At 49.6% G+C, this 25,993-nt stretch overlaps 1 pseudogene; it reads left to right on the top strand.

The window, feature by feature from the left end:
* The window catches only part of LOC136813374 (recQ-like DNA helicase Blm), a 28,394-nt pseudogene extending 4,370 nt beyond the window's left edge, over positions 1-24,024 (top strand).
* Positions 24,025-25,993: the final 1,969 nt, after the last annotated feature.

Here is a 25,993-nt window from a genome sequence, read left to right as displayed (position 1 = left end):
AACGCGGCGAAAGCATAGCAAAAATAGGTGGTTAGGGGGTGTTCTAAGGCTTGGCTGGGGTTCAGAAGGCCAGGAAAGAAAGTTTGAGTCACCGCGTTTGGCTTGGCAGGGTAAACGCGGCGAAAGCATAGCAAAAATAGGTGGTTAGGGGGTGTTCTAAGGCTTGGCTGGGGTTCAGAAGGCCAGGAAAGAAAGTTTGAGTCACCGCGTTTGGCTTGGCAGGGTAAACGCGGCGAAAGCATAGCAAAAATAGGTGGTTAGGGGGTGTTCTAAGGCTTGGCTGGGGTTCAGAAGGCCAGGAAAGAAAGTTTGAGTCACCGCGTTTGGCTTGGCAGGGTAAACGCGGCGAAAGCATAGCAAAAATAGGTGGTTAGGGGGTGTTCTAAGGCTTGGCTGGGGTTCAGAAGGCCAGGAAAGAAAGTTTGAGTCACCGCGTTTGGCTTGGCAGGGTAAACGCGGCGAAAGCATAGCAAAAATAGGTGGTTAGGGGGTGTTCTAAGGCTTGGCTGGGGTTCAGAAGGCCAGGAAAGAAAGTTTGAGTCACCGCGTTTGGCTTGGCAGGGTAAACGCGGCGAAAGCATAGCAAAAATAGGTGGTTAGGGGGTGTTCTAAGGCTTGGCTGGGGTTCAGAAGGCCAGGAAAGAAAGTTTGAGTCACCGCGTTTGGCTTGGCAGGGTAAACGCGGCGAAAGCATAGCAAAAATAGGTGGTTAGGGGGTGTTCTAAGGCTTGGCTGGGGTTCAGAAGGCCAGGAAAGAAAGTTTGAGTCACCGCGTTTGGCTTGGCAGGGTAAACGCGGCGAAAGCATAGCAAAAATAGGTGGTTAGGGGGTGTTCTAAGGCTTGGCTGGGTTCAGAAGGCCAGGAAAGAAAGTTTGAGTCACCGCGTTTGGCTTGGCAGGGTAAACGCGGCGAAAGCATAGCAAAAATAGGTGGTTAGGGGGTGTTCTAAGGCTTGGCTGGGGTTCAGAAGGCCAGGAAAGAAAGTTTGAGTCACCGCGTTTGGCTTGGCAGGGTAAACGCGGCGAAAGCATAGCAAAAATAGGTGGTTAGGGGGTGTTCTAAGGCTTGGCTGGGGTTCAGAAGGCCAGGAAAGAAAGTTTGAGTCACCGCGTTTGGCTTGGCAGGGTAAACGCGGCGAAAGCATAGCAAAAATAGGTGGTTAGGGGGTGTTCTAAGGCTTGGCTGGGGTTCAGAAGGCCAGGAAAGAAAGTTTGAGTCACCGCGTTTGGCTTGGCAGGGTAAACGCGGCGAAAGCATAGCAAAAATAGGTGGTTAGGGGGTGTTCTAAGGCTTGGCTGGGGTTCAGAAGGCCAGGAAAGAAAGTTTGAGTCACCGCGTTTGGCTTGGCAGGGTAAACGCGGCGAAAGCATAGCAAAAATAGGTGGTTAGGGGGTGTTCTAAGGCTTGGCTGGGGTTCAGAAGGCCAGGAAAGAAAGTTTGAGTCACCGCGTTTGGCTTGGCAGGGTAAACGCGGCGAAAGCATAGCAAAAATAGGTGGTTAGGGGGTGTTCTAAGGCTTGGCTGGGGTTCAGAAGGCCAGGAAAGAAAGTTTGAGTCACCGCGTTTGGCTTGGCAGGGTAAACGCGGCGAAAGCATAGCAAAAATAGGTGGTTAGGGGGTGTTCTAAGGCTTGGCTGGGGTTCAGAAGGCCAGGAAAGAAAGTTTGAGTCACCGCGTTTGGCTTGGCAGGGTAAACGCGGCGAAAGCATAGCAAAAATAGGTGGTTAGGGGGTGTTCTAAGGCTTGGCTGGGGTTCAGAAGGCCAGGAAAGAAAGTTTGAGTCACCGCGTTTGGCTTGGCAGGGTAAACGCGGCGAAAGCATAGCAAAAATAGGTGGTTAGGGGGTGTTCTAAGGCTTGGCTGGGGTTCAGAAGGCCAGGAAAGAAAGTTTGAGTCACCGCGTTTGGCTTGGCAGGGTAAACGCGGCGAAAGCATAGCAAAAATAGGTGGTTAGGGGGTGTTCTAAGGCTTGGCTGGGGTTCAGAAGGCCAGGAAAGAAAGTTTGAGTCACCGCGTTTGGCTTGGCAGGGTAAACGCGGCGAAAGCATAGCAAAAATAGGTGGTTAGGGGGTGTTCTAAGGCTTGGCTGGGGTTCAGAAGGCCAGGAAAGAAAGTTTGAGTCACCGCGTTTGGCTTGGCAGGGTAAACGCGGCGAAAGCATAGCAAAAATAGGTGGTTAGGGGGTGTTCTAAGGCTTGGCTGGGGTTCAGAAGGCCAGGAAAGAAAGTTTGAGTCACCGCGTTTGGCTTGGCAGGGTAAACGCGGCGAAAGCATAGCAAAAATAGGTGGTTAGGGGGTGTTCTAAGGCTTGGCTGGGGTTCAGAAGGCCAGGAAAGAAAGTTTGAGTCACCGCGTTTGGCTTGGCAGGGTAAACGCGGCGAAAGCATAGCAAAAATAGGTGGTTAGGGGGTGTTCTAAGGCTTGGCTGGGGTTCAGAAGGCCAGGAAAGAAAGTTTGAGTCACCGCGTTTGGCTTGGCAGGGTAAACGCGGCGAAAGCATAGCAAAAATAGGTGGTTAGGGGGTGTTCTAAGGCTTGGCTGGGGTTCAGAAGGCCAGGAAAGAAAGTTTGAGTCACCGCGTTTGGCTTGGCAGGGTAAACGCGGCGAAAGCATAGCAAAAATAGGTGGTTAGGGGGTGTTCTAAGGCTTGGCTGGGGTTCAGAAGGCCAGGAAAGAAAGTTTGAGTCACCGCGTTTGGCTTGGCAGGGTAAACGCGGCGAAAGCATAGCAAAAATAGGTGGTTAGGGGGTGTTCTAAGGCTTGGCTGGGGTTCAGAAGGCCAGGAAAGAAAGTTTGAGTCACCGCGTTTGGCTTGGCAGGGTAAACGCGGCGAAAGCATAGCAAAAATAGGTGGTTAGGGGGTGTTCTAAGGCTTGGCTGGGGTTCAGAAGGCCAGGAAAGAAAGTTTGAGTCACCGCGTTTGGCTTGGCAGGGTAAACGCGGCGAAAGCATAGCAAAAATAGGTGGTTAGGGGGTGTTCTAAGGCTTGGCTGGGGTTCAGAAGGCCAGGAAAGAAAGTTTGAGTCACCGCGTTTGGCTTGGCAGGGTAAACGCGGCGAAAGCATAGCAAAAATAGGTGGTTAGGGGGTGTTCTAAGGCTTGGCTGGGGTTCAGAAGGCCAGGAAAGAAAGTTTGAGTCACCGCGTTTGGCTTGGCAGGGTAAACGCGGCGAAAGCATAGCAAAAATAGGTGGTTAGGGGGTGTTCTAAGGCTTGGCTGGGGTTCAGAAGGCCAGGAAAGAAAGTTTGAGTCACCGCGTTTGGCTTGGCAGGGTAAACGCGGCGAAAGCATAGCAAAAATAGGTGGTTAGGGGGTGTTCTAAGGCTTGGCTGGGGTTCAGAAGGCCAGGAAAGAAAGTTTGAGTCACCGCGTTTGGCTTGGCAGGGTAAACGCGGCGAAAGCATAGCAAAAATAGGTGGTTAGGGGGTGTTCTAAGGCTTGGCTGGGGTTCAGAAGGCCAGGAAAGAAAGTTTGAGTCACCGCGTTTGGCTTGGCAGGGTAAACGCGGCGAAAGCATAGCAAAAATAGGTGGTTAGGGGGTGTTCTAAGGCTTGGCTGGGGTTCAGAAGGCCAGGAAAGAAAGTTTGAGTCACCGCGTTTGGCTTGGCAGGGTAAACGCGGCGAAAGCATAGCAAAAATAGGTGGTTAGGGGGTGTTCTAAGGCTTGGCTGGGGTTCAGAAGGCCAGGAAAGAAAGTTTGAGTCACCGCGTTTGGCTTGGCAGGGTAAACGCGGCGAAAGCATAGCAAAAATAGGTGGTTAGGGGGTGTTCTAAGGCTTGGCTGGGGTTCAGAAGGCCAGGAAAGAAAGTTTGAGTCACCGCGTTTGGCTTGGCAGGGTAAACGCGGCGAAAGCATAGCAAAAATAGGTGGTTAGGGGGTGTTCTAAGGCTTGGCTGGGGTTCAGAAGGCCAGGAAAGAAAGTTTGAGTCACCGCGTTTGGCTTGGCAGGGTAAACGCGGCGAAAGCATAGCAAAAATAGGTGGTTAGGGGGTGTTCTAAGGCTTGGCTGGGGTTCAGAAGGCCAGGAAAGAAAGTTTGAGTCACCGCGTTTGGCTTGGCAGGGTAAACGCGGCGAAAGCATAGCAAAAATAGGTGGTTAGGGGGTGTTCTAAGGCTTGGCTGGGGTTCAGAAGGCCAGGAAAGAAAGTTTGAGTCACCGCGTTTGGCTTGGCAGGGTAAACGCGGCGAAAGCATAGCAAAAATAGGTGGTTAGGGGGTGTTCTAAGGCTTGGCTGGGGTTCAGAAGGCCAGGAAAGAAAGTTTGAGTCACCGCGTTTGGCTTGGCAGGGTAAACGCGGCGAAAGCATAGCAAAAATAGGTGGTTAGGGGGTGTTCTAAGGCTTGGCTGGGGTTCAGAAGGCCAGGAAAGAAAGTTTGAGTCACCGCGTTTGGCTTGGCAGGGTAAACGCGGCGAAAGCATAGCAAAAATAGGTGGTTAGGGGGTGTTCTAAGGCTTGGCTGGGGTTCAGAAGGCCAGGAAAGAAAGTTTGAGTCACCGCGTTTGGCTTGGCAGGGTAAACGCGGCGAAAGCATAGCAAAAATAGGTGGTTAGGGGGTGTTCTAAGGCTTGGCTGGGGTTCAGAAGGCCAGGAAAGAAAGTTTGAGTCACCGCGTTTGGCTTGGCAGGGTAAACGCGGCGAAAGCATAGCAAAAATAGGTGGTTAGGGGGTGTTCTAAGGCTTGGCTGGGGTTCAGAAGGCCAGGAAAGAAAGTTTGAGTCACCGCGTTTGGCTTGGCAGGGTAAACGCGGCGAAAGCATAGCAAAAATAGGTGGTTAGGGGGTGTTCTAAGGCTTGGCTGGGGTTCAGAAGGCCAGGAAAGAAAGTTTGAGTCACCGCGTTTGGCTTGGCAGGGTAAACGCGGCGAAAGCATAGCAAAAATAGGTGGTTAGGGGGTGTTCTAAGGCTTGGCTGGGGTTCAGAAGGCCAGGAAAGAAAGTTTGAGTCACCGCGTTTGGCTTGGCAGGGTAAACGCGGCGAAAGCATAGCAAAAATAGGTGGTTAGGGGGTGTTCTAAGGCTTGGCTGGGGTTCAGAAGGCCAGGAAAGAAAGTTTGAGTCACCGCGTTTGGCTTGGCAGGGTAAACGCGGCGAAAGCATAGCAAAAATAGGTGGTTAGGGGGTGTTCTAAGGCTTGGCTGGGGTTCAGAAGGCCAGGAAAGAAAGTTTGAGTCACCGCGTTTGGCTTGGCAGGGTAAACGCGGCGAAAGCATAGCAAAAATAGGTGGTTAGGGGGTGTTCTAAGGCTTGGCTGGGGTTCAGAAGGCCAGGAAAGAAAGTTTGAGTCACCGCGTTTGGCTTGGCAGGGTAAACGCGGCGAAAGCATAGCAAAAATAGGTGGTTAGGGGGTGTTCTAAGGCTTGGCTGGGGTTCAGAAGGCCAGGAAAGAAAGTTTGAGTCACCGCGTTTGGCTTGGCAGGGTAAACGCGGCGAAAGCATAGCAAAAATAGGTGGTTAGGGGGTGTTCTAAGGCTTGGCTGGGGTTCAGAAGGCCAGGAAAGAAAGTTTGAGTCACCGCGTTTGGCTTGGCAGGGTAAACGCGGCGAAAGCATAGCAAAAATAGGTGGTTAGGGGGTGTTCTAAGGCTTGGCTGGGGTTCAGAAGGCCAGGAAAGAAAGTTTGAGTCACCGCGTTTGGCTTGGCAGGGTAAACGCGGCGAAAGCATAGCAAAAATAGGTGGTTAGGGGGTGTTCTAAGGCTTGGCTGGGGTTCAGAAGGCCAGGAAAGAAAGTTTGAGTCACCGCGTTTGGCTTGGCAGGGTAAACGCGGCGAAAGCATAGCAAAAATAGGTGGTTAGGGGGTGTTCTAAGGCTTGGCTGGGGTTCAGAAGGCCAGGAAAGAAAGTTTGAGTCACCGCGTTTGGCTTGGCAGGGTAAACGCGGCGAAAGCATAGCAAAAATAGGTGGTTAGGGGGTGTTCTAAGGCTTGGCTGGGGTTCAGAAGGCCAGGAAAGAAAGTTTGAGTCACCGCGTTTGGCTTGGCAGGGTAAACGCGGCGAAAGCATAGCAAAAATAGGTGGTTAGGGGGTGTTCTAAGGCTTGGCTGGGGTTCAGAAGGCCAGGAAAGAAAGTTTGAGTCACCGCGTTTGGCTTGGCAGGGTAAACGCGGCGAAAGCATAGCAAAAATAGGTGGTTAGGGGGTGTTCTAAGGCTTGGCTGGGGTTCAGAAGGCCAGGAAAGAAAGTTTGAGTCACCGCGTTTGGCTTGGCAGGGTAAACGCGGCGAAAGCATAGCAAAAATAGGTGGTTAGGGGGTGTTCTAAGGCTTGGCTGGGGTTCAGAAGGCCAGGAAAGAAAGTTTGAGTCACCGCGTTTGGCTTGGCAGGGTAAACGCGGCGAAAGCATAGCAAAAATAGGTGGTTAGGGGGTGTTCTAAGGCTTGGCTGGGGTTCAGAAGGCCAGGAAAGAAAGTTTGAGTCACCGCGTTTGGCTTGGCAGGGTAAACGCGGCGAAAGCATAGCAAAAATAGGTGGTTAGGGGGTGTTCTAAGGCTTGGCTGGGGTTCAGAAGGCCAGGAAAGAAAGTTTGAGTCACCGCGTTTGGCTTGGCAGGGTAAACGCGGCGAAAGCATAGCAAAAATAGGTGGTTAGGGGGTGTTCTAAGGCTTGGCTGGGGTTCAGAAGGCCAGGAAAGAAAGTTTGAGTCACCGCGTTTGGCTTGGCAGGGTAAACGCGGCGAAAGCATAGCAAAAATAGGTGGTTAGGGGGTGTTCTAAGGCTTGGCTGGGGTTCAGAAGGCCAGGAAAGAAAGTTTGAGTCACCGCGTTTGGCTTGGCAGGGTAAACGCGGCGAAAGCATAGCAAAAATAGGTGGTTAGGGGGTGTTCTAAGGCTTGGCTGGGGTTCAGAAGGCCAGGAAAGAAAGTTTGAGTCACCGCGTTTGGCTTGGCAGGGTAAACGCGGCGAAAGCATAGCAAAAATAGGTGGTTAGGGGGTGTTCTAAGGCTTGGCTGGGGTTCAGAAGGCCAGGAAAGAAAGTTTGAGTCACCGCGTTTGGCTTGGCAGGGTAAACGCGGCGAAAGCATAGCAAAAATAGGTGGTTAGGGGGTGTTCTAAGGCTTGGCTGGGGTTCAGAAGGCCAGGAAAGAAAGTTTGAGTCACCGCGTTTGGCTTGGCAGGGTAAACGCGGCGAAAGCATAGCAAAAATAGGTGGTTAGGGGGTGTTCTAAGGCTTGGCTGGGGTTCAGAAGGCCAGGAAAGAAAGTTTGAGTCACCGCGTTTGGCTTGGCAGGGTAAACGCGGCGAAAGCATAGCAAAAATAGGTGGTTAGGGGGTGTTCTAAGGCTTGGCTGGGGTTCAGAAGGCCAGGAAAGAAAGTTTGAGTCACCGCGTTTGGCTTGGCAGGGTAAACGCGGCGAAAGCATAGCAAAAATAGGTGGTTAGGGGGTGTTCTAAGGCTTGGCTGGGGTTCAGAAGGCCAGGAAAGAAAGTTTGAGTCACCGCGTTTGGCTTGGCAGGGTAAACGCGGCGAAAGCATAGCAAAAATAGGTGGTTAGGGGGTGTTCTAAGGCTTGGCTGGGGTTCAGAAGGCCAGGAAAGAAAGTTTGAGTCACCGCGTTTGGCTTGGCAGGGTAAACGCGGCGAAAGCATAGCAAAAATAGGTGGTTAGGGGGTGTTCTAAGGCTTGGCTGGGGTTCAGAAGGCCAGGAAAGAAAGTTTGAGTCACCGCGTTTGGCTTGGCAGGGTAAACGCGGCGAAAGCATAGCAAAAATAGGTGGTTAGGGGGTGTTCTAAGGCTTGGCTGGGGTTCAGAAGGCCAGGAAAGAAAGTTTGAGTCACCGCGTTTGGCTTGGCAGGGTAAACGCGGCGAAAGCATAGCAAAAATAGGTGGTTAGGGGGTGTTCTAAGGCTTGGCTGGGGTTCAGAAGGCCAGGAAAGAAAGTTTGAGTCACCGCGTTTGGCTTGGCAGGGTAAACGCGGCGAAAGCATAGCAAAAATAGGTGGTTAGGGGGTGTTCTAAGGCTTGGCTGGGGTTCAGAAGGCCAGGAAAGAAAGTTTGAGTCACCGCGTTTGGCTTGGCAGGGTAAACGCGGCGAAAGCATAGCAAAAATAGGTGGTTAGGGGGTGTTCTAAGGCTTGGCTGGGGTTCAGAAGGCCAGGAAAGAAAGTTTGAGTCACCGCGTTTGGCTTGGCAGGGTAAACGCGGCGAAAGCATAGCAAAAATAGGTGGTTAGGGGGTGTTCTAAGGCTTGGCTGGGGTTCAGAAGGCCAGGAAAGAAAGTTTGAGTCACCGCGTTTGGCTTGGCAGGGTAAACGCGGCGAAAGCATAGCAAAAATAGGTGGTTAGGGGGTGTTCTAAGGCTTGGCTGGGGTTCAGAAGGCCAGGAAAGAAAGTTTGAGTCACCGCGTTTGGCTTGGCAGGGTAAACGCGGCGAAAGCATAGCAAAAATAGGTGGTTAGGGGGTGTTCTAAGGCTTGGCTGGGGTTCAGAAGGCCAGGAAAGAAAGTTTGAGTCACCGCGTTTGGCTTGGCAGGGTAAACGCGGCGAAAGCATAGCAAAAATAGGTGGTTAGGGGGTGTTCTAAGGCTTGGCTGGGGTTCAGAAGGCCAGGAAAGAAAGTTTGAGTCACCGCGTTTGGCTTGGCAGGGTAAACGCGGCGAAAGCATAGCAAAAATAGGTGGTTAGGGGGTGTTCTAAGGCTTGGCTGGGGTTCAGAAGGCCAGGAAAGAAAGTTTGAGTCACCGCGTTTGGCTTGGCAGGGTAAACGCGGCGAAAGCATAGCAAAAATAGGTGGTTAGGGGGTGTTCTAAGGCTTGGCTGGGGTTCAGAAGGCCAGGAAAGAAAGTTTGAGTCACCGCGTTTGGCTTGGCAGGGTAAACGCGGCGAAAGCATAGCAAAAATAGGTGGTTAGGGGGTGTTCTAAGGCTTGGCTGGGGTTCAGAAGGCCAGGAAAGAAAGTTTGAGTCACCGCGTTTGGCTTGGCAGGGTAAACGCGGCGAAAGCATAGCAAAAATAGGTGGTTAGGGGGTGTTCTAAGGCTTGGCTGGGGTTCAGAAGGCCAGGAAAGAAAGTTTGAGTCACCGCGTTTGGCTTGGCAGGGTAAACGCGGCGAAAGCATAGCAAAAATAGGTGGTTAGGGGGTGTTCTAAGGCTTGGCTGGGGTTCAGAAGGCCAGGAAAGAAAGTTTGAGTCACCGCGTTTGGCTTGGCAGGGTAAACGCGGCGAAAGCATAGCAAAAATAGGTGGTTAGGGGGTGTTCTAAGGCTTGGCTGGGGTTCAGAAGGCCAGGAAAGAAAGTTTGAGTCACCGCGTTTGGCTTGGCAGGGTAAACGCGGCGAAAGCATAGCAAAAATAGGTGGTTAGGGGGTGTTCTAAGGCTTGGCTGGGGTTCAGAAGGCCAGGAAAGAAAGTTTGAGTCACCGCGTTTGGCTTGGCAGGGTAAACGCGGCGAAAGCATAGCAAAAATAGGTGGTTAGGGGGTGTTCTAAGGCTTGGCTGGGGTTCAGAAGGCCAGGAAAGAAAGTTTGAGTCACCGCGTTTGGCTTGGCAGGGTAAACGCGGCGAAAGCATAGCAAAAATAGGTGGTTAGGGGGTGTTCTAAGGCTTGGCTGGGGTTCAGAAGGCCAGGAAAGAAAGTTTGAGTCACCGCGTTTGGCTTGGCAGGGTAAACGCGGCGAAAGCATAGCAAAAATAGGTGGTTAGGGGGTGTTCTAAGGCTTGGCTGGGGTTCAGAAGGCCAGGAAAGAAAGTTTGAGTCACCGCGTTTGGCTTGGCAGGGTAAACGCGGCGAAAGCATAGCAAAAATAGGTGGTTAGGGGGTGTTCTAAGGCTTGGCTGGGGTTCAGAAGGCCAGGAAAGAAAGTTTGAGTCACCGCGTTTGGCTTGGCAGGGTAAACGCGGCGAAAGCATAGCAAAAATAGGTGGTTAGGGGGTGTTCTAAGGCTTGGCTGGGGTTCAGAAGGCCAGGAAAGAAAGTTTGAGTCACCGCGTTTGGCTTGGCAGGGTAAACGCGGCGAAAGCATAGCAAAAATAGGTGGTTAGGGGGTGTTCTAAGGCTTGGCTGGGGTTCAGAAGGCCAGGAAAGAAAGTTTGAGTCACCGCGTTTGGCTTGGCAGGGTAAACGCGGCGAAAGCATAGCAAAAATAGGTGGTTAGGGGGTGTTCTAAGGCTTGGCTGGGGTTCAGAAGGCCAGGAAAGAAAGTTTGAGTCACCGCGTTTGGCTTGGCAGGGTAAACGCGGCGAAAGCATAGCAAAAATAGGTGGTTAGGGGGTGTTCTAAGGCTTGGCTGGGGTTCAGAAGGCCAGGAAAGAAAGTTTGAGTCACCGCGTTTGGCTTGGCAGGGTAAACGCGGCGAAAGCATAGCAAAAATAGGTGGTTAGGGGGTGTTCTAAGGCTTGGCTGGGGTTCAGAAGGCCAGGAAAGAAAGTTTGAGTCACCGCGTTTGGCTTGGCAGGGTAAACGCGGCGAAAGCATAGCAAAAATAGGTGGTTAGGGGGTGTTCTAAGGCTTGGCTGGGGTTCAGAAGGCCAGGAAAGAAAGTTTGAGTCACCGCGTTTGGCTTGGCAGGGTAAACGCGGCGAAAGCATAGCAAAAATAGGTGGTTAGGGGGTGTTCTAAGGCTTGGCTGGGGTTCAGAAGGCCAGGAAAGAAAGTTTGAGTCACCGCGTTTGGCTTGGCAGGGTAAACGCGGCGAAAGCATAGCAAAAATAGGTGGTTAGGGGGTGTTCTAAGGCTTGGCTGGGGTTCAGAAGGCCAGGAAAGAAAGTTTGAGTCACCGCGTTTGGCTTGGCAGGGTAAACGCGGCGAAAGCATAGCAAAAATAGGTGGTTAGGGGGTGTTCTAAGGCTTGGCTGGGGTTCAGAAGGCCAGGAAAGAAAGTTTGAGTCACCGCGTTTGGCTTGGCAGGGTAAACGCGGCGAAAGCATAGCAAAAATAGGTGGTTAGGGGGTGTTCTAAGGCTTGGCTGGGGTTCAGAAGGCCAGGAAAGAAAGTTTGAGTCACCGCGTTTGGCTTGGCAGGGTAAACGCGGCGAAAGCATAGCAAAAATAGGTGGTTAGGGGGTGTTCTAAGGCTTGGCTGGGGTTCAGAAGGCCAGGAAAGAAAGTTTGAGTCACCGCGTTTGGCTTGGCAGGGTAAACGCGGCGAAAGCATAGCAAAAATAGGTGGTTAGGGGGTGTTCTAAGGCTTGGCTGGGGTTCAGAAGGCCAGGAAAGAAAGTTTGAGTCACCGCGTTTGGCTTGGCAGGGTAAACGCGGCGAAAGCATAGCAAAAATAGGTGGTTAGGGGGTGTTCTAAGGCTTGGCTGGGGTTCAGAAGGCCAGGAAAGAAAGTTTGAGTCACCGCGTTTGGCTTGGCAGGGTAAACGCGGCGAAAGCATAGCAAAAATAGGTGGTTAGGGGGTGTTCTAAGGCTTGGCTGGGGTTCAGAAGGCCAGGAAAGAAAGTTTGAGTCACCGCGTTTGGCTTGGCAGGGTAAACGCGGCGAAAGCATAGCAAAAATAGGTGGTTAGGGGGTGTTCTAAGGCTTGGCTGGGGTTCAGAAGGCCAGGAAAGAAAGTTTGAGTCACCGCGTTTGGCTTGGCAGGGTAAACGCGGCGAAAGCATAGCAAAAATAGGTGGTTAGGGGGTGTTCTAAGGCTTGGCTGGGGTTCAGAAGGCCAGGAAAGAAAGTTTGAGTCACCGCGTTTGGCTTGGCAGGGTAAACGCGGCGAAAGCATAGCAAAAATAGGTGGTTAGGGGGTGTTCTAAGGCTTGGCTGGGGTTCAGAAGGCCAGGAAAGAAAGTTTGAGTCACCGCGTTTGGCTTGGCAGGGTAAACGCGGCGAAAGCATAGCAAAAATAGGTGGTTAGGGGGTGTTCTAAGGCTTGGCTGGGGTTCAGAAGGCCAGGAAAGAAAGTTTGAGTCACCGCGTTTGGCTTGGCAGGGTAAACGCGGCGAAAGCATAGCAAAAATAGGTGGTTAGGGGGTGTTCTAAGGCTTGGCTGGGGTTCAGAAGGCCAGGAAAGAAAGTTTGAGTCACCGCGTTTGGCTTGGCAGGGTAAACGCGGCGAAAGCATAGCAAAAATAGGTGGTTAGGGGGTGTTCTAAGGCTTGGCTGGGGTTCAGAAGGCCAGGAAAGAAAGTTTGAGTCACCGCGTTTGGCTTGGCAGGGTAAACGCGGCGAAAGCATAGCAAAAATAGGTGGTTAGGGGGTGTTCTAAGGCTTGGCTGGGGTTCAGAAGGCCAGGAAAGAAAGTTTGAGTCACCGCGTTTGGCTTGGCAGGGTAAACGCGGCGAAAGCATAGCAAAAATAGGTGGTTAGGGGGTGTTCTAAGGCTTGGCTGGGGTTCAGAAGGCCAGGAAAGAAAGTTTGAGTCACCGCGTTTGGCTTGGCAGGGTAAACGCGGCGAAAGCATAGCAAAAATAGGTGGTTAGGGGGTGTTCTAAGGCTTGGCTGGGGTTCAGAAGGCCAGGAAAGAAAGTTTGAGTCACCGCGTTTGGCTTGGCAGGGTAAACGCGGCGAAAGCATAGCAAAAATAGGTGGTTAGGGGGTGTTCTAAGGCTTGGCTGGGGTTCAGAAGGCCAGGAAAGAAAGTTTGAGTCACCGCGTTTGGCTTGGCAGGGTAAACGCGGCGAAAGCATAGCAAAAATAGGTGGTTAGGGGGTGTTCTAAGGCTTGGCTGGGGTTCAGAAGGCCAGGAAAGAAAGTTTGAGTCACCGCGTTTGGCTTGGCAGGGTAAACGCGGCGAAAGCATAGCAAAAATAGGTGGTTAGGGGGTGTTCTAAGGCTTGGCTGGGGTTCAGAAGGCCAGGAAAGAAAGTTTGAGTCACCGCGTTTGGCTTGGCAGGGTAAACGCGGCGAAAGCATAGCAAAAATAGGTGGTTAGGGGGTGTTCTAAGGCTTGGCTGGGGTTCAGAAGGCCAGGAAAGAAAGTTTGAGTCACCGCGTTTGGCTTGGCAGGGTAAACGCGGCGAAAGCATAGCAAAAATAGGTGGTTAGGGGGTGTTCTAAGGCTTGGCTGGGGTTCAGAAGGCCAGGAAAGAAAGTTTGAGTCACCGCGTTTGGCTTGGCAGGGTAAACGCGGCGAAAGCATAGCAAAAATAGGTGGTTAGGGGGTGTTCTAAGGCTTGGCTGGGGTTCAGAAGGCCAGGAAAGAAAGTTTGAGTCACCGCGTTTGGCTTGGCAGGGTAAACGCGGCGAAAGCATAGCAAAAATAGGTGGTTAGGGGGTGTTCTAAGGCTTGGCTGGGGTTCAGAAGGCCAGGAAAGAAAGTTTGAGTCACCGCGTTTGGCTTGGCAGGGTAAACGCGGCGAAAGCATAGCAAAAATAGGTGGTTAGGGGGTGTTCTAAGGCTTGGCTGGGGTTCAGAAGGCCAGGAAAGAAAGTTTGAGTCACCGCGTTTGGCTTGGCAGGGTAAACGCGGCGAAAGCATAGCAAAAATAGGTGGTTAGGGGGTGTTCTAAGGCTTGGCTGGGGTTCAGAAGGCCAGGAAAGAAAGTTTGAGTCACCGCGTTTGGCTTGGCAGGGTAAACGCGGCGAAAGCATAGCAAAAATAGGTGGTTAGGGGGTGTTCTAAGGCTTGGCTGGGGTTCAGAAGGCCAGGAAAGAAAGTTTGAGTCACCGCGTTTGGCTTGGCAGGGTAAACGCGGCGAAAGCATAGCAAAAATAGGTGGTTAGGGGGTGTTCTAAGGCTTGGCTGGGGTTCAGAAGGCCAGGAAAGAAAGTTTGAGTCACCGCGTTTGGCTTGGCAGGGTAAACGCGGCGAAAGCATAGCAAAAATAGGTGGTTAGGGGGTGTTCTAAGGCTTGGCTGGGGTTCAGAAGGCCAGGAAAGAAAGTTTGAGTCACCGCGTTTGGCTTGGCAGGGTAAACGCGGCGAAAGCATAGCAAAAATAGGTGGTTAGGGGGTGTTCTAAGGCTTGGCTGGGGTTCAGAAGGCCAGGAAAGAAAGTTTGAGTCACCGCGTTTGGCTTGGCAGGGTAAACGCGGCGAAAGCATAGCAAAAATAGGTGGTTAGGGGGTGTTCTAAGGCTTGGCTGGGGTTCAGAAGGCCAGGAAAGAAAGTTTGAGTCACCGCGTTTGGCTTGGCAGGGTAAACGCGGCGAAAGCATAGCAAAAATAGGTGGTTAGGGGGTGTTCTAAGGCTTGGCTGGGGTTCAGAAGGCCAGGAAAGAAAGTTTGAGTCACCGCGTTTGGCTTGGCAGGGTAAACGCGGCGAAAGCATAGCAAAAATAGGTGGTTAGGGGGTGTTCTAAGGCTTGGCTGGGGTTCAGAAGGCCAGGAAAGAAAGTTTGAGTCACCGCGTTTGGCTTGGCAGGGTAAACGCGGCGAAAGCATAGCAAAAATAGGTGGTTAGGGGGTGTTCTAAGGCTTGGCTGGGGTTCAGAAGGCCAGGAAAGAAAGTTTGAGTCACCGCGTTTGGCTTGGCAGGGTAAACGCGGCGAAAGCATAGCAAAAATAGGTGGTTAGGGGGTGTTCTAAGGCTTGGCTGGGGTTCAGAAGGCCAGGAAAGAAAGTTTGAGTCACCGCGTTTGGCTTGGCAGGGTAAACGCGGCGAAAGCATAGCAAAAATAGGTGGTTAGGGGGTGTTCTAAGGCTTGGCTGGGGTTCAGAAGGCCAGGAAAGAAAGTTTGAGTCACCGCGTTTGGCTTGGCAGGGTAAACGCGGCGAAAGCATAGCAAAAATAGGTGGTTAGGGGGTGTTCTAAGGCTTGGCTGGGGTTCAGAAGGCCAGGAAAGAAAGTTTGAGTCACCGCGTTTGGCTTGGCAGGGTAAACGCGGCGAAAGCATAGCAAAAATAGGTGGTTAGGGGGTGTTCTAAGGCTTGGCTGGGGTTCAGAAGGCCAGGAAAGAAAGTTTGAGTCACCGCGTTTGGCTTGGCAGGGTAAACGCGGCGAAAGCATAGCAAAAATAGGTGGTTAGGGGGTGTTCTAAGGCTTGGCTGGGGTTCAGAAGGCCAGGAAAGAAAGTTTGAGTCACCGCGTTTGGCTTGGCAGGGTAAACGCGGCGAAAGCATAGCAAAAATAGGTGGTTAGGGGGTGTTCTAAGGCTTGGCTGGGGTTCAGAAGGCCAGGAAAGAAAGTTTGAGTCACCGCGTTTGGCTTGGCAGGGTAAACGCGGCGAAAGCATAGCAAAAATAGGTGGTTAGGGGGTGTTCTAAGGCTTGGCTGGGGTTCAGAAGGCCAGGAAAGAAAGTTTGAGTCACCGCGTTTGGCTTGGCAGGGTAAACGCGGCGAAAGCATAGCAAAAATAGGTGGTTAGGGGGTGTTCTAAGGCTTGGCTGGGGTTCAGAAGGCCAGGAAAGAAAGTTTGAGTCACCGCGTTTGGCTTGGCAGGGTAAACGCGGCGAAAGCATAGCAAAAATAGGTGGTTAGGGGGTGTTCTAAGGCTTGGCTGGGGTTCAGAAGGCCAGGAAAGAAAGTTTGAGTCACCGCGTTTGGCTTGGCAGGGTAAACGCGGCGAAAGCATAGCAAAAATAGGTGGTTAGGGGGTGTTCTAAGGCTTGGCTGGGGTTCAGAAGGCCAGGAAAGAAAGTTTGAGTCACCGCGTTTGGCTTGGCAGGGTAAACGCGGCGAAAGCATAGCAAAAATAGGTGGTTAGGGGGTGTTCTAAGGCTTGGCTGGGGTTCAGAAGGCCAGGAAAGAAAGTTTGAGTCACCGCGTTTGGCTTGGCAGGGTAAACGCGGCGAAAGCATAGCAAAAATAGGTGGTTAGGGGGTGTTCTAAGGCTTGGCTGGGGTTCAGAAGGCCAGGAAAGAAAGTTTGAGTCACCGCGTTTGGCTTGGCAGGGTAAACGCGGCGAAAGCATAGCAAAAATAGGTGGTTAGGGGGTGTTCTAAGGCTTGGCTGGGGTTCAGAAGGCCAGGAAAGAAAGTTTGAGTCACCGCGTTTGGCTTGGCAGGGTAAACGCGGCGAAAGCATAGCAAAAATAGGTGGTTAGGGGGTGTTCTAAGGCTTGGCTGGGGTTCAGAAGGCCAGGAAAGAAAGTTTGAGTCACCGCGTTTGGCTTGGCAGGGTAAACGCGGCGAAAGCATAGCAAAAATAGGTGGTTAGGGGGTGTTCTAAGGCTTGGCTGGGGTTCAGAAGGCCAGGAAAGAAAGTTTGAGTCACCGCGTTTGGCTTGGCAGGGTAAACGCGGCGAAAGCATAGCAAAAATAGGTGGTTAGGGGGTGTTCTAAGGCTTGGCTGGGGTTCAGAAGGCCAGGAAAGAAAGTTTGAGTCACCGCGTTTGGCTTGGCAGGGTAAACGCGGCGAAAGCATAGCAAAAATAGGTGGTTAGGGGGTGTTCTAAGGCTTGGCTGGGGTTCAGAAGGCCAGGAAAGAAAGTTTGAGTCACCGCGTTTGGCTTGGCAGGGTAAACGCGGCGAAAGCATAGCAAAAATAGGTGGTTAGGGGGTGTTCTAAGGCTTGGCTGGGGTTCAGAAGGCCAGGAAAGAAAGTTTGAGTCACCGCGTTTGGCTTGGCAGGGTAAACGCGGCGAAAGCATAGCAAAAATAGGTGGTTAGGGGGTGTTCTAAGGCTTGGCTGGGGTTCAGAAGGCCAGGAAAGAAAGTTTGAGTCACCGCGTTTGGCTTGGCAGGGTAAACGCGGCGAAAGCATAGCAAAAATAGGTGGTTAGGGGGTGTTCTAAGGCTTGGCTGGGGTTCAGAAGGCCAGGAAAGAAAGTTTGAGTCACCGCGTTTGGCTTGGCAGGGTAAACGCGGCGAAAGCATAGCAAAAATAGGTGGTTAGGGGGTGTTCTAAGGCTTGGCTGGGGTTCAGAAGGCCAGGAAAGAAAGTTTGAGTCACCGCGTTTGGCTTGGCAGGGTAAACGCGGCGAAAGCATAGCAAAAATAGGTGGTTAGGGGGTGTTCTAAGGCTTGGCTGGGGTTCAGAAGGCCAGGAAAGAAAGTTTGAGTCACCGCGTTTGGCTTGGCAGGGTAAACGCGGCGAAAGCATAGCAAAAATAGGTGGTTAGGGGGTGTTCTAAGGCTTGGCTGGGGTTCAGAAGGCCAGGAAAGAAAGTTTGAGTCACCGCGTTTGGCTTGGCAGGGTAAACGCGGCGAAAGCATAGCAAAAATAGGTGGTTAGGGGGTGTTCTAAGGCTTGGCTGGGGTTCAGAAGGCCAGGAAAGAAAGTTTGAGTCACCGCGTTTGGCTTGGCAGGGTAAACGCGGCGAAAGCATAGCAAAAATAGGTGGTTAGGGGGTGTTCTAAGGCTTGGCTGGGGTTCAGAAGGCCAGGAAAGAAAGTTTGAGTCACCGCGTTTGGCTTGGCAGGGTAAACGCGGCGAAAGCATAGCAAAAATAGGTGGTTAGGGGGTGTTCTAAGGCTTGGCTGGGGTTCAGAAGGCCAGGAAAGAAAGTTTGAGTCACCGCGTTTGGCTTGGCAGGGTAAACGCGGCGAAAGCATAGCAAAAATAGGTGGTTAGGGGGTGTTCTAAGGCTTGGCTGGGGTTCAGAAGGCCAGGAAAGAAAGTTTGAGTCACCGCGTTTGGCTTGGCAGGGTAAACGCGGCGAAAGCATAGCAAAAATAGGTGGTTAGGGGGTGTTCTAAGGCTTGGCTGGGGTTCAGAAGGCCAGGAAAGAAAGTTTGAGTCACCGCGTTTGGCTTGGCAGGGTAAACGCGGCGAAAGCATAGCAAAAATAGGTGGTTAGGGGGTGTTCTAAGGCTTGGCTGGGGTTCAGAAGGCCAGGAAAGAAAGTTTGAGTCACCGCGTTTGGCTTGGCAGGGTAAACGCGGCGAAAGCATAGCAAAAATAGGTGGTTAGGGGGTGTTCTAAGGCTTGGCTGGGGTTCAGAAGGCCAGGAAAGAAAGTTTGAGTCACCGCGTTTGGCTTGGCAGGGTAAACGCGGCGAAAGCATAGCAAAAATAGGTGGTTAGGGGGTGTTCTAAGGCTTGGCTGGGGTTCAGAAGGCCAGGAAAGAAAGTTTGAGTCACCGCGTTTGGCTTGGCAGGGTAAACGCGGCGAAAGCATAGCAAAAATAGGTGGTTAGGGGGTGTTCTAAGGCTTGGCTGGGGTTCAGAAGGCCAGGAAAGAAAGTTTGAGTCACCGCGTTTGGCTTGGCAGGGTAAACGCGGCGAAAGCATAGCAAAAATAGGTGGTTAGGGGGTGTTCTAAGGCTTGGCTGGGGTTCAGAAGGCCAGGAAAGAAAGTTTGAGTCACCGCGTTTGGCTTGGCAGGGTAAACGCGGCGAAAGCATAGCAAAAATAGGTGGTTAGGGGGTGTTCTAAGGCTTGGCTGGGGTTCAGAAGGCCAGGAAAGAAAGTTTGAGTCACCGCGTTTGGCTTGGCAGGGTAAACGCGGCGAAAGCATAGCAAAAATAGGTGGTTAGGGGGTGTTCTAAGGCTTGGCTGGGGTTCAGAAGGCCAGGAAAGAAAGTTTGAGTCACCGCGTTTGGCTTGGCAGGGTAAACGCGGCGAAAGCATAGCAAAAATAGGTGGTTAGGGGGTGTTCTAAGGCTTGGCTGGGGTTCAGAAGGCCAGGAAAGAAAGTTTGAGTCACCGCGTTTGGCTTGGCAGGGTAAACGCGGCGAAAGCATAGCAAAAATAGGTGGTTAGGGGGTGTTCTAAGGCTTGGCTGGGGTTCAGAAGGCCAGGAAAGAAAGTTTGAGTCACCGCGTTTGGCTTGGCAGGGTAAACGCGGCGAAAGCATAGCAAAAATAGGTGGTTAGGGGGTGTTCTAAGGCTTGGCTGGGGTTCAGAAGGCCAGGAAAGAAAGTTTGAGTCACCGCGTTTGGCTTGGCAGGGTAAACGCGGCGAAAGCATAGCAAAAATAGGTGGTTAGGGGGTGTTCTAAGGCTTGGCTGGGGTTCAGAAGGCCAGGAAAGAAAGTTTGAGTCACCGCGTTTGGCTTGGCAGGGTAAACGCGGCGAAAGCATAGCAAAAATAGGTGGTTAGGGGGTGTTCTAAGGCTTGGCTGGGGTTCAGAAGGCCAGGAAAGAAAGTTTGAGTCACCGCGTTTGGCTTGGCAGGGTAAACGCGGCGAAAGCATAGCAAAAATAGGTGGTTAGGGGGTGTTCTAAGGCTTGGCTGGGGTTCAGAAGGCCAGGAAAGAAAGTTTGAGTCACCGCGTTTGGCTTGGCAGGGTAAACGCGGCGAAAGCATAGCAAAAATAGGTGGTTAGGGGGTGTTCTAAGGCTTGGCTGGGGTTCAGAAGGCCAGGAAAGAAAGTTTGAGTCACCGCGTTTGGCTTGGCAGGGTAAACGCGGCGAAAGCATAGCAAAAATAGGTGGTTAGGGGGTGTTCTAAGGCTTGGCTGGGGTTCAGAAGGCCAGGAAAGAAAGTTTGAGTCACCGCGTTTGGCTTGGCAGGGTAAACGCGGCGAAAGCATAGCAAAAATAGGTGGTTAGGGGGTGTTCTAAGGCTTGGCTGGGGTTCAGAAGGCCAGGAAAGAAAGTTTGAGTCACCGCGTTTGGCTTGGCAGGGTAAACGCGGCGAAAGCATAGCAAAAATAGGTGGTTAGGGGGTGTTCTAAGGCTTGGCTGGGGTTCAGAAGGCCAGGAAAGAAAGTTTGAGTCACCGCGTTTGGCTTGGCAGGGTAAACGCGGCGAAAGCATAGCAAAAATAGGTGGTTAGGGGGTGTTCTAAGGCTTGGCTGGGGTTCAGAAGGCCAGGAAAGAAAGTTTGAGTCACCGCGTTTGGCTTGGCAGGGTAAACGCGGCGAAAGCATAGCAAAAATAGGTGGTTAGGGGGTGTTCTAAGGCTTGGCTGGGGTTCAGAAGGCCAGGAAAGAAAGTTTGAGTCACCGCGTTTGGCTTGGCAGGGTAAACGCGGCGAAAGCATAGCAAAAATAGGTGGTTAGGGGGTGTTCTAAGGCTTGGCTGGGGTTCAGAAGGCCAGGAAAGAAAGTTTGAGTCACCGCGTTTGGCTTGGCAGGGTAAACGCGGCGAAAGCATAGCAAAAATAGGTGGTTAGGGGGTGTTCTAAGGCTTGGCTGGGGTTCAGAAGGCCAGGAAAGAAAGTTTGAGTCACCGCGTTTGGCTTGGCAGGGTAAACGCGGCGAAAGCATAGCAAAAATAGGTGGTTAGGGGGTGTTCTAAGGCTTGGCTGGGGTTCAGAAGGCCAGGAAAGAAAGTTTGAGTCACCGCGTTTGGCTTGGCAGGGTAAACGCGGCGAAAGCATAGCAAAAATAGGTGGTTAGGGGGTGTTCTAAGGCTTGGCTGGGGTTCAGAAGGCCAGGAAAGAAAGTTTGAGTCACCGCGTTTGGCTTGGCAGGGTAAACGCGGCGAAAGCATAGCAAAAAATAGGTGGTTAAGGGGTGTTCTAAGGCTTGGCTGGGGTTCAGAAGGCCAGGAAAGAAAGTTTGAGTCACCGCGTTTGGCTTGGCAGGGTAAACGCGGCGAAAGCATAGCAAAAATAGGTGGTTAGGGGGTGTTCTAAGGCTTGGCTAGGCTTCAGAAGGCCAGGAAAGAAAGTTTGAGTCACCGCGTTTGGCTTGGCAGGGTAAACGCGGCGAAAGCATAGCAAAAATAGGTGGTTAGGGGGTGTTCTAAGGCTTGGCTGGGGTTCAGAAGGCCAGGAAAGAAAGTTTGAGTCACCGCGTTTGGCTTGGCAGGGTAAACGCGGCGAAAGCATAGCAAAAATAGGTGGTTAGGGGGTGTTCTAAGGCTTGGCTGGGGTTCAGAAGGCCAGGAAAGAAAGTTTGAGTCACCGCGTTTGGCTTGGCAGGGTAAACGCGGCGAAAGCATAGCAAAAATAGGTGGTTAGGGGGTGTTCTAAGGCTTGGCTGGGGTTCAGAAGGCCAGGAAAGAAAGTTTGAGTCACCGCGTTTGGCTTGGCAGGGTAAACGCGGCGAAAGCATAGCAAAAATAGGTGGTTAGGGGGTGTTCTAAGGCTTGGCTAGGGTTCAGAAGGCCAGGAAAGAAAGTTTGAGTCACCGCGTTTGGCTTGGCAGGGTAAACGCGGCGAAAGCATAGCAAAAATAGGTGGTTAGGGGGTGTTCTAAGGCTTGGCTGGGGTTCAGAAGGCCAGGAAAGAAAGTTTGAGTCACCGCGTTTGGCTTGGCAGGGTAAACGCGGCGAAAGCATAGCAAAAATAGGTGGTTAGGGGGTGTTCTAAGGCTTGGCTGGGGTTCAGAAGGCCAGGAAAGAAAGTTTGAGTCACCGCGTTTGGCTTGGCAGGGTAAACGCGGCGAAAGCATAGCAAAAATAGGTGGTTAGGGGGTGTTCTAAGGCTTGGCTGGGGTTCAGAAGGCCAGGAAAGAAAGTTTGAGTCACCGCGTTTGGCTTGGCAGGGTAAACGCGGCGAAAGCATAGCAAAAATAGGTGGTTAGGGGGTGTTCTAAGGCTTGGCTGGGGTTCAGAAGGCCAGGAAAGAAAGTTTGAGTCACCGCGTTTGGCTTGGCAGGGTAAACGCGGCGAAAGCATAGCAAAATAGGTGGTTAGGGGGTGTTCTAAGGCTTGGCTGGGGTTCAGAAGGCCAGGAAAGAAAGTTTGAGTCACCGCGTTTGGCTTGGCAGGGTAAACGCGGCGAAAGCATAGCAAAAATAGGTGGTTAGGGGGTGTTCTAAGGCTTGGCTAGGCTTCAGAAGGCCAGGAAAGAAAGTTTGAGTCACCGCGTTTGGCTTGGCAGGGTAAACGCGGCGAAAGCATAGCAAAAATAGGTGGTTAGGGGGTGTTCTAAGGCTTGGCTAGGCTTCAGAAGGCCAGGAAAGAAAGTTTGAGTCACCGCGTTTGGCTTGGCAGGGTAAACGCGGCGAAAGCATAGCAAAAAAGTGGGTTAGGGGGTTGTTCTCAAGGCTTGGCTGGTTCAGAAGGCCAGGAAAGAAAGTTTGAGTCACCGCGTTTGGCTTGGCAGGGTAAACGCGGCGAAAGCATAGCAAAAATAGGTGGTTAGGGGGTGTTCTAAGGCTTGGCTAGGCTTCAGAAGGCCAGGAAAGAAAGTTTGAGTCACCGCGTTTGGCTTGGCAGGGTAACGCGGCGAAAGCATAGCAAAAATAGGTGGTTAGGGGGTGTTCTAAGGCTTGGCTAGGGTTCAGAAGGCCAGGAAAGAAAGTTTGAGTCACCGCGTTTGGGCTTGGCGGGTAAAGCGGGAAAGCTAGCAAAAATAGGTGGTTAGGGGGTTGATTCTAGCTGGCTGGGACAAAGGCCAGGAATATGAAAGTTGAGTCATATATCATATTAATCTATAAGAAACAATTATGAATAGCAAAGCTGATCATATTGCAATTTTAAACATATTGGTAGGGCACTGGAAGATTTTCCTTTATTTCATAATGTATGCTTTAAACCAAAACAAGTGCAGTGTTTGGAGTCACATTTGAATGGTTTCAATGTATTTGCTGTTTTGCCAACAGGTATGGCAAATCCCTGATATTCCAAATGTTGCCATTTGTGCTATCTGAAAAGACTCCTGGAAAAAAAAATTGTGTTGGTTATCCCCCTTGGCGGGTCAATTGTCAAAGATCAATTAGCTTTCCTAAATGAGAAAGGAGTCAAAGCTGCTGCTTTGCCAAACAATCTTCATACAAACTTCGGTGTTGACAATGCCCCTAAGCTGTTTCCAGTTGAAGGTGAAAATCAAGTCATCAAACTATCCATTGAATTTACTGAACCCTCATTCTCAATCCTTTTTGCTCATCCTGAGCCTTTGTTAAGTCAAAAAGGTAGAGAACTTCTCAAGTCAAAGTCATACCAAGAAAGAATAGTTGCCTGTTGTATAGATGAGGCACACATTGTGGAAATGTGGTAAGTCTATACCGTAACTTGGTCTAATGTCGACATCCCTCCTCTAAATTTGACACCCTTTTACTAGAGCTGAAAAATTAAGAAAAGGTCAAAGCTATTTTATTTGCTTAGTGGTAAGGGAGGATAAATCTTTTTCAATCACCAATTCCGACTTTTAAATTATTCCTATCTCTAAAGAAGGGTGTTCGAGATTAGAAGACGGGTCGAGATTAGACCAAATTACGGTAGGTGGGAATCATTTTATATATATAAGGCAATAAATAGAATAGGACTACAACTTGAATAGGTTTTACAAAGTATAGTTTTTACTTACTCTTAGGTGCCAAATAAACGGGGGGGGGGGGTTGAATAAATAGGGGGGTTGGAAAAAATTTTCAAATTAATAAACAGGGGGAACCTAATTACCGAGGGGGGGTTGGAAAATGGACCTCTAAAAACCCTAAAAAGGTCCAAATAGACTAAATTTAGGCTTTTAGAGTAAAACAAGGGATTTTCCTTTTGTAGCTGGGAATTTTTTTCAAGAATTAATAAACGGGGGGGTCCTAATAAGGTCCGGGGGTTAGAAAAAAAATCGAAAAATTAACAAGCGGGTGGGGGGGGGGCGTTTATTTGGCACCTAAAAATAGAGCTTTGAAAAGGGTTTTTTTGTGAAGTGTTGAAGCGTGTTTGTATGTCTTATTTACATAATAATAGTAATGAAATTATTGTTTTAAAAAAAAACATGATAACACTTAGTCTCTGTATTACATTCCATCAACTTCTTACACAAATCAGGGGGCAGAGATTTCAGAACAGAATTTTTAGAATTAGCTGTCATAAAGACATTGATTCCTGACATACCATTGTGGCTGTGACAGCAACTTGCACAAAATCCAATGTCAAAAAGCTCAGCAATGATCTTGCATGAGTCCTAACTTAAAAACGGTCTATGAAAATCCAAACAGAAGCAACATTTACCTTTCATTGAAAACAAGGAGACCAACAAAGGAGGGATTTCAAGGACTTTGTGGCAATCTTAGACCCAATTGCTAAGAGCTCTTGAAAAAACACAGAACAATACCCCAATCACCGTTATACATGCAACTTCAATTTTGTGGAAAAGCATATTCCCATTTTGAAAAAGTAATGGTGAGAAACAATAGGTGAGTCATATCACCTGAAAGCCGTTTGTTCAATCAGTTCCATTCTCCATCTACAGGGCTTATGAAGGAGGGGATTTTGGAAGAGATAAAGTCTAATTCTTCACGAATCAGGGTCTTGTTTGCCACGACTGCGTTAGGGATGGGTGTAGATGCTCGTGACATTGTCCATGTCATCCCATATCGGTCCACCTTCATCAAATGAGTCATATGTTCAAGAATTTGGTAGGGCAGGACGTTCGAAGGGCAACTCATGGGCAACCCTTTCTTTAACAAGTCTGACATCGCTGCCAATACTCATTTAATGATGACATGATGGCCTATTGTACTGAAAGGGTTGTCTTCGTACTAGACTTATGAACTATTTTTCAGAAAATATTTCAAAACAAAGCAGGTGCTGTTGCTTTGTCATCCTGAAAATGACTCAAATTTTGAACAACTAACTTGGTAAAAACGTAAATCGATCGACTCTGCACAGGTAGAGGAGCTCAAGCAAAAAGTAAATAGTTTGATTAAGGAATGGCTAGATAAATTGATCGTACTGACTTTGGGAGACGAACGAAATCACAGTTGATGCAGACAAAGTTATTGCACACATTGATAAACGTCAGTGAACCTAACGACTTTTGGATTTGCACATTTCTGATAAACAATGCGATTTAAAATATACAATCTAGTGGAAAATATGCACCTAAACTTTGATCTCTTGATTAAAAACAGTTTTTTAATCCTGAAAATGGATTGTTCTAGTATATAATATTGGTGTAAAAAAGACTTTGCGATCATATGATTTTTTTTTTTAGTCGAAATCGAACTTTCTTACTTTGTAACTTTTAAAGTATTTCAGGAATGTTATAAAACTCATTTTATTGATCAGTTTTTTGAGCTTTAGGCTAAAAATGACTAAAAATGACATAAAAATTCGGTCTATCAGAATTGAGAGACTATTTTTGTTCAATTTCAGAAACAGCAGCAAAATGTTTTGATATTAAAATCACAAGTCAGAAAACCTTTATAGTCAACAGCATAGTTTGCAGAGGGGTATGAACCCCCCTAGGTTTATTTCATCCCCCCCTATATACCCATCCCCCCCTTTTGTAATGAAATCTTATCCCCCCCTTTTTTTTTACAGAAAATCCGTTTCGAAGGAAACTCGCTTTCCCACCTACCAGCAAAATTATCAACAAGAAAGAGTATGAAGTATTATAGTCACGAGCCAACAATGACAGAATATAACTAGCGTTTTCATTTAATCTTGATCATTTTAAAATCTAATCTAAAATGTGTGTGTTCTGTTGAAAGTTCTTCAGGTTCCCCCTTTTTTATTTGATCCCCCCCTACATTCCCTTCCCCCCTAGTTTTTTCGGCAGATCTCGGTACCCCCCCTAAAAAGGCCCTCCAGAAAGTTGGCATCCCCCCCTATTAAAAAGGGGGGGGTGCAAACTATGCAACAGGTCTAGACAAAATTTTTTTAACAGTTTGGATTATGCAGTAGAAGCTTTAATTCTTCTTGCAAAAGTTGCGAGATTTTTCTTCATTTGAAAACTTGCTAGTAAAAACTTTAATTTAGAAATTTGGATCTTGAATTTGTTTCAGTATGACGTAACTGCTGAATTTAATTTTTTCCTACTATACGTATTATTGTGTTTTATGTACTAAATGCTTTTGTTTTTTCTTTGTTACTTTCATAGATGAGAGGCAACTGTTTTCACCTCCAGAATTGGCCCTTTAATATAATTTAAGTTAAAAGTCATGACGTTTGATTACATAATTCTAGTGGAATTTTTTGATTTGCAGACTGCTTTTTTGTGGTTATAGAAATATTTCTTATTCACGGTGAAACATTTCGCTTATTTTTAACTAAAGGTACCAGAGAGCTTTTTGGAAGACATGCTTGGGTCAGCCTTGCGTGGATGGTTTCACACCCATATCTCTCTTCAGTTAATTTTATAGTAAATGTTTCATCATTTTTTAAATGCAAACTTCGGTCTGGGTCTGGTTGAACATGTTCCTACTTGGAGAATTTGAGAAAGTTCAATTCTTTTATTAATCAATCCCTTTACTTCCTCAGCAATGGAAATCAAGAAGTTAGATCCAACCAATTCTACTCTACATTTTACAATCCTACCATCCCTAGTTGCAGTGGAGGGGAGGGGAGGGGAGGTTTTAGCCTTTTCTTTTAGAAATTATGTAATATAATATTTTATAAGTTACCATAATCTTAGCTCTGTAGTCTCAGGGTATTTTTCAAGCACTTTTTTACCACCGTTATTT

This window comes from Clytia hemisphaerica, unplaced genomic scaffold (genome assembly GCF_902728285.1).
Source record: "Clytia hemisphaerica strain Z4C2 unplaced genomic scaffold, Clytia hemisphaerica genome assembly, whole genome shotgun sequence".
Lineage (NCBI taxonomy): Eukaryota > Metazoa > Cnidaria > Hydrozoa > Leptothecata > Clytiidae > Clytia > Clytia hemisphaerica.
Note: the sequence above shows the minus strand (reverse complement) of the source record. Positions and strands in the feature narration are given on the sequence as shown.